This window comes from Callospermophilus lateralis, chromosome 1 (genome assembly GCF_048772815.1).
Source record: "Callospermophilus lateralis isolate mCalLat2 chromosome 1, mCalLat2.hap1, whole genome shotgun sequence".
Taxonomy (NCBI): domain Eukaryota; kingdom Metazoa; phylum Chordata; class Mammalia; order Rodentia; family Sciuridae; genus Callospermophilus; species Callospermophilus lateralis.
The window spans coordinates 26,059,560-26,065,356 of NC_135305.1; the positions used below are offsets into that span (position 1 = coordinate 26,059,560).

The 5,797-nt window shown below is 39.1% G+C and overlaps 1 protein-coding gene across 2 annotated transcripts in view; it reads right to left on the bottom strand.

Annotated features, from left to right (window-relative positions):
- The window catches only part of Slc25a40 (solute carrier family 25 member 40), a 58,296-nt gene extending 52,830 nt beyond the window's left edge, over positions 1–5,466 (bottom strand). For both annotated transcript variants that reach the window (XM_076860772.1, XM_076860762.2), the window contains exon 1: positions 5,264–5,466. The gene's annotated coding sequence lies outside the window, so the exon portion shown is untranslated. The remainder of the gene's footprint in view (positions 1–5,263) is intronic.
- Positions 5,467–5,797: the final 331 nt, after the last annotated feature.

The window sequence follows — 5,797 nt, forward strand, 5'->3', positions numbered from 1 at the left end:
GGAAAAAGACTGACAAAATTGGCAAACTTTTGGCTAGATTAGCAGGAAAAGAAATAAGACCTGAGTTACTAAAATCAGAAACAATAGCAGGGTCATTACTATCAGTCTTACTAGAACTGACTCAAGAAGAAACTGAAAAGTCCAAGAGCTGGGCATGGTAGCATATGCCTGTGATCCCAGTGGCTCAAAAGACTAAGGCAGGAGGATTGCAAGTTCAAAGCCAGCCTCAGCAACGCAGTGAGGCCCTGTCTCAAATAAAAAATAACAAAAAGGGCTGGGGATGAGGCTTAGTGGTTAAGCACCTTTGAGTTCAATCCCCAGTATGAAAAAAAGAAAAGAAATAGAAAATCCAAATAGACTTAGAAGTAAAGAGATTCAATCACTAATCAAAATCTACCTGAGTAAAAGGCCCAGGACTAGATGACTTCATAGATGAATATAATTAACATTAAAAAAGAATAACACCAGTATCTCTTAAACTCTTCCAATAAAGGAGGAAACACAAATCCATTCCATGAAGCCAGTTTATTAGCCTGATACCAAAGCCAGATGTCATCACAAGAAAAATAGGGACCAAAACTGAATGTATCTCAGTGGTATAGCACTTGCCTTGCATGCATCAGGTCCCAGATTTGATTACTAGCACCACAAAAGAAAAAAAGTAAAAATCAGAGACCTAAGCCCTTATGAAAACACAACAGTCTAACATAAACTTGTGTTGAGAGCATTATTCATAATACTCAAAAGCAGAACCACCAAATGTTCAACTGATGAGTAGATAAACAAAATGTTATATGAGAGAATTTTACTCAGCCATATAAAAGGACTGATATATGCTACAACATGGATTAAACTTGAAAGTACTTGCTAAACAAAAGAAACCAAACATAAAAACCCCACATATAGGGGCTGGTGTTGTAGCTCAGTGAAAGAGTGCCTGCCCACCATGTGTGAGGCACTGGGTTTGATTCTCAGCAGCACCACATTAAAATAAATAAAGTAAAAGTATTCTGTCCATATACAACAACAAAATTTTAAAAACTCACATATTTTATGATTCTACTTAAAATAAAATGCCCAGTACTGGTAAATCCTTAGATAGAAAGTAGAAGAGTAGTTGGTAGGGGTTAGAGAGAAGAGGTATAGAATGAGTACTTAAATGGATATGAGGTTCCTTTTTGTTTTGTTGAAGATGTTCTGGAATTAGATAGTGGTGATGGTTGCACAATATTGTTAGTATATTGGAAGTCATTGAATTGTACACTTCAAAATTGCTAAAATGCTAAATTTTGTTTTATGAATTTAACCTCAATTTAAAAAAAAAAGTCTACGAGATACCAGTTCACATCTTGTGTGTGATAAAGATGTGCAATAACTAGGACTCTCATACACTGCTGCTGGAAGAAGAGTTTAAAAAATTCAGTAGTTTCTCATACTATGAAACAATCAGTTATTATCTGATCTAGCAATCCAAGAGAAATAAAAATGTGTCCCACCCCCTGCAAAAAAAAAAAAAAAAAAGAACACTTGAATACAATGTTCATAGCAGGATTATTCACAGCAGGATTATTCCTAACAGCCCCAAATAGAGACTAAATGTGCATCGATAGGTAAATAGATAATCAAACTGATACACACAATGGAACACTAGTCAGCAATAAAAAAGAAGAAACTGAGACATATAACATCAATGAATCACAAAAATAATTAAATACTATATAATGAAAAATAATTAACCTAAAGTATACAAATTCTATCATTCATAATAAAGCTGAAACAATTGTTTCAGGCACAATTGTTCTACAATAATAGAAATCAGAAGAGTGCTTATTTCTGGTTGAAAAGGGGAGACTGGAAAGAGGAATGAAGTATTCCGAGATGAACAAATATTCTACACTTTGAGGAACTGCCAAACTATTTTCCATATGGCTGCACCATTTTCCCACTGGAGTGATAATAGATAATAGATACTTGTTAGAATTTATCAATATGTATGCTTAAAATGAGTGCACTTTCTACATGCTGATTAATATCACTGGAAAAATTTTAATTTTACATGAACATCTATGGGTCTTATATTAGTTTATGGGTTTGCACCCATATCACTGAACGTTGCACACTGTTGCTCAAAAAATACAGAAGGAATGCAGGAAGTAGGGTAGGTAAACTGTTTTATGGTCATGGTCAAAAGTGTTTAGTGCTTTCCTAAAGGAATTTATAACAGTTCAGGATGTAAGATACAGTCTTTGAAATAGTTAATTATCTATAACAGCTGTTACAGCAGCCTCTGAATTTTTGTCTCAGGAAAATCTACTTCCAAATTCTGAATCCTCTTGTCTTGCTTATTCTCCATTTTTGTTCCTTCACTTAGGTTATATTTAAGTATATGATAAGGTCAAATTTACCATTTCCCAGTCCACCTTCACCTAAAACAGAATCCAGTACTATGACCACTAACCAATTCTATCCTTTTATATGCTTAGTCCGCAAAACTAAGAACTTAATCTTGAAGAATTTATGTCCTCAATTTACCAGTGTAGTGAGACTATAAAATATTTTTTAAAATAATAAAAATGGGAACAAAAAACATTTCAGAAGTAACACCAATAACTGGCAAATGAATCAAACAGGAATGACTATTATTGATGGCCCCAAATGAACAGGATATAAAGGCTGACACTAAGCTAGGTTTGCTATAGTTAGGAAAGAGAATAACTACTACCCAAAAGAAGAGACTTAACAAAAGAGGACAGTGATACATATTGCAGAACTAATTTGTCTAAGACTCTACAATGTAAAGTTTATATTTGGATATGTGTGACATAATATGAGAAAGCAGATTAGTTCTCATTTGATAATCACAAAAATCTATAGACTGACCTTCATTTACATGTGAGGAAATTCTAAAGTAGGTTAATATTTGTCCAAGGTCATGAAACTACTTAAAATACTGAAAGAAATTCATTTCTCTTGATTCATAGCCAAATGTTCATTTAATTAGATGATTCTGTTTAATATTCTTTAATTTTTCCTCAATAGAACTCTTTAACCAGCCAGGTGTGGTGGTACATGCCGATAATCCCAGCTATTTTGGAGACTATCACAGAAGATTGATATCAAATTTGAGGTCAGCCTGCGCAATTTAGGGAAACCCTATTTCAAAATTTTAAAAAGGGCTTGGGATGTAGAGCAGTTGCCTAGCATGTGCAAGGCCCTGGGCTTAATCCCCAACCCCTTCTATCCCCCAGCACACATAAAAGGACTCTTCAAGCAAGCTTCTCACCACAAACAAACCTGCCCCATTCCTCTCTTCTTGAATGTAAATCCTGAAGGGTTCTTTTTCTAGCACATTTTCAAGTTCTACTTTAACACAAACCTCATGCTTTTAGCAACAGACTTGATTATTGAGATGATGGGTAAGGAAATTTCTACTGGTTATAGGTATATGACTAAATCCTTCCTGTGGCTACTAAAAGATTTGGGTTCCAATAATAACATTTTTAAAAACCTTGGATGATACATTGGAAAACTATCCAGTAAGGCAGATTTTCTGCTTATTCAGGGCTTAGAATTATCATTGTGATGCAGTTCTGGATCCAGTAATGGGTGTTTCTATAGCACAGGCTGCAACTTTTACTGTCCTGCTTCACTTAATAAGAAACATGACTTTTCTTTCACTAGAAAGAACATAACTGAACTGTCATTATTAATTTTCTTTAGTAGAAACACACTTAAATTTTTCCCATATCTTTTAAACTTTCCAAAGACCCAAATTTCTTTTCTTATCACCACATTTTCCCACACTGACAAATTTCTTGACAGTGTAATCAAACTGTCTCAACTTCAAATTTATCATTTTTATCTAGTATTTGCTTTTACCACATGCTCATATTCTCATTAAATAAACCAGTGATATTTCCCATACTAAAATCAAAGGTCTATTTTTCAAGGCTTAGCCTTTTTGAATTTGAGGGTGGAAGAGTTGGTCCAAAGTTCACCAGAATGACTGAGCTTTTACTCTATGCAAGGCACTGTAGTGATTAAACTTTCAAAAATGTTGCACTTAATCCTCACAACAGCTCTCACAAGTATTACCTCATTTTCACAGATTAAATTTGAAGCTTAAAATTATCCATATCCAAATAGCTTAGCGAAACCCAAACAATCTCAATGTTTGTAATTATGACTTTTGCCTTAAGTTTTGTTCCCAGTTCTCTTCCCAACTCTGAGGCCTTTTCTCCCTTTTATCATCCTCTGCACATCATTACTTGCTTTATTTATGTGCCCTATTGGGCAATTTCATTTCCTTCCATGGCTTTAACTGTATTCTCTGTTAGTGTTCCTGGAACTTTTAAATCTTTCTTACAAACAAAATCTTGATGCTCTTTTTGTACTTTGTTTTGAAAATACATGATCTTTTTCTCAGAAATTATAATAAATATCCCCAACAAACTTTAATAAAGTTTCACGATTGTAGCTCCAGAATCTTCAACCTAAACCTGTCCAAAACAAAATTCACATTTCTCCTTAGCAAACTTATCCATCTCGGTGTTCACCATTTTGGTTAACAGTGTCACAATACATCTTTGTGTTTCAAGAAACCTTTTTTCAAAACGGTTATGTTGACATTCTCTTCCTTCCCTGAGCTGAGATCAAAAATCACAATTCCTACTATGGCCAGAACTAAAGGAATGCAAAACAAGACAAAATACAATCCTGTTCTTTAAGCAGTTAACCAGCAGAAACATACCAAAAAAATTTTTAGGCATTTTCCCATTTATAAAACATTTCACAAACATTTAAATTTAATCTTTACGATATTCACATCACCATCCCCATTTTACAGATTAAAAAACTGAGACTTCATTTTCCACTCTTTTTTATTGTTCAAATAAACTTACACAAAAAAGGAAATTGCTCTGTACAGAACAAAAGTCAACAGAGCAGCGCACACAGCCAAACACCAAAGTGCACCAAAGAGCGTCCTGAATGCGTTCTGGGGCTGTCCACTTAGTGAGGGAGGCGGAACTCTGGGCCCACCTGGCCCCCGGCGCCCTCCGGCAGCCCTCGCCCCAGGAAGTCCCTGTGAGGCCAGCCTGCACCCGGCGGGGTCTGCGGGAAAACCTCGCTCTGCGGCTTGGAGTGCGCCTAGCTAGGGCTGCCACCGCTCAGCTCTGGCCAGCTCTGAGGCTGAGTGAAGGCCGGGCCGCAGTCACCGCGCCTCCAGCCTCGCGGATCGCCGACCTGCGGAAAAGGAGCGTACCTGGTGGAGAGGCGGCTAGAGGGTCAGCGGGCCCAGCAGACCTAGAAGGCGAGAAGGAGCCTGGCGGCAGCCTGGCCGACCTCGGCCGCTGCCAACTGCATCCACTACTCTCGGTCAACACCGAGCCACACTGATTCTTCAGATTATGCCGGACCCCGAAACCAAAGGCGGAGAGAGCCGGGGTTTGAAGCAAAAAGGGCATCGCGGTGGGGGAGGGGCGAAGGCGGAGACACGATCTGGGGGCGGGGCGAAAAGGGGCGGGGCCACGTCACCAGGAGGCCGGCGCGAGGGAGCCAGGCGCGCGTCGGGAGGAAGCGGGACACCAGGAGGCGGGCACAAGAGGGCTGGGTGCGCATCACGAAGTGGCGGCCACTAGGGGGCGGCCACGAGGACACAGCGCGTCGCAAGGAGGCGGGCGCGAAAGGGGCGGGCACGTGGAGCGAGCGCGAGGCGGGGCGCGGCGCGAGAGGGCGGGGCGCGCGTATCGTCGCCGCGGCCGCGTGACGCGTTTTCAAATCTTCAACCGCCGCAGCC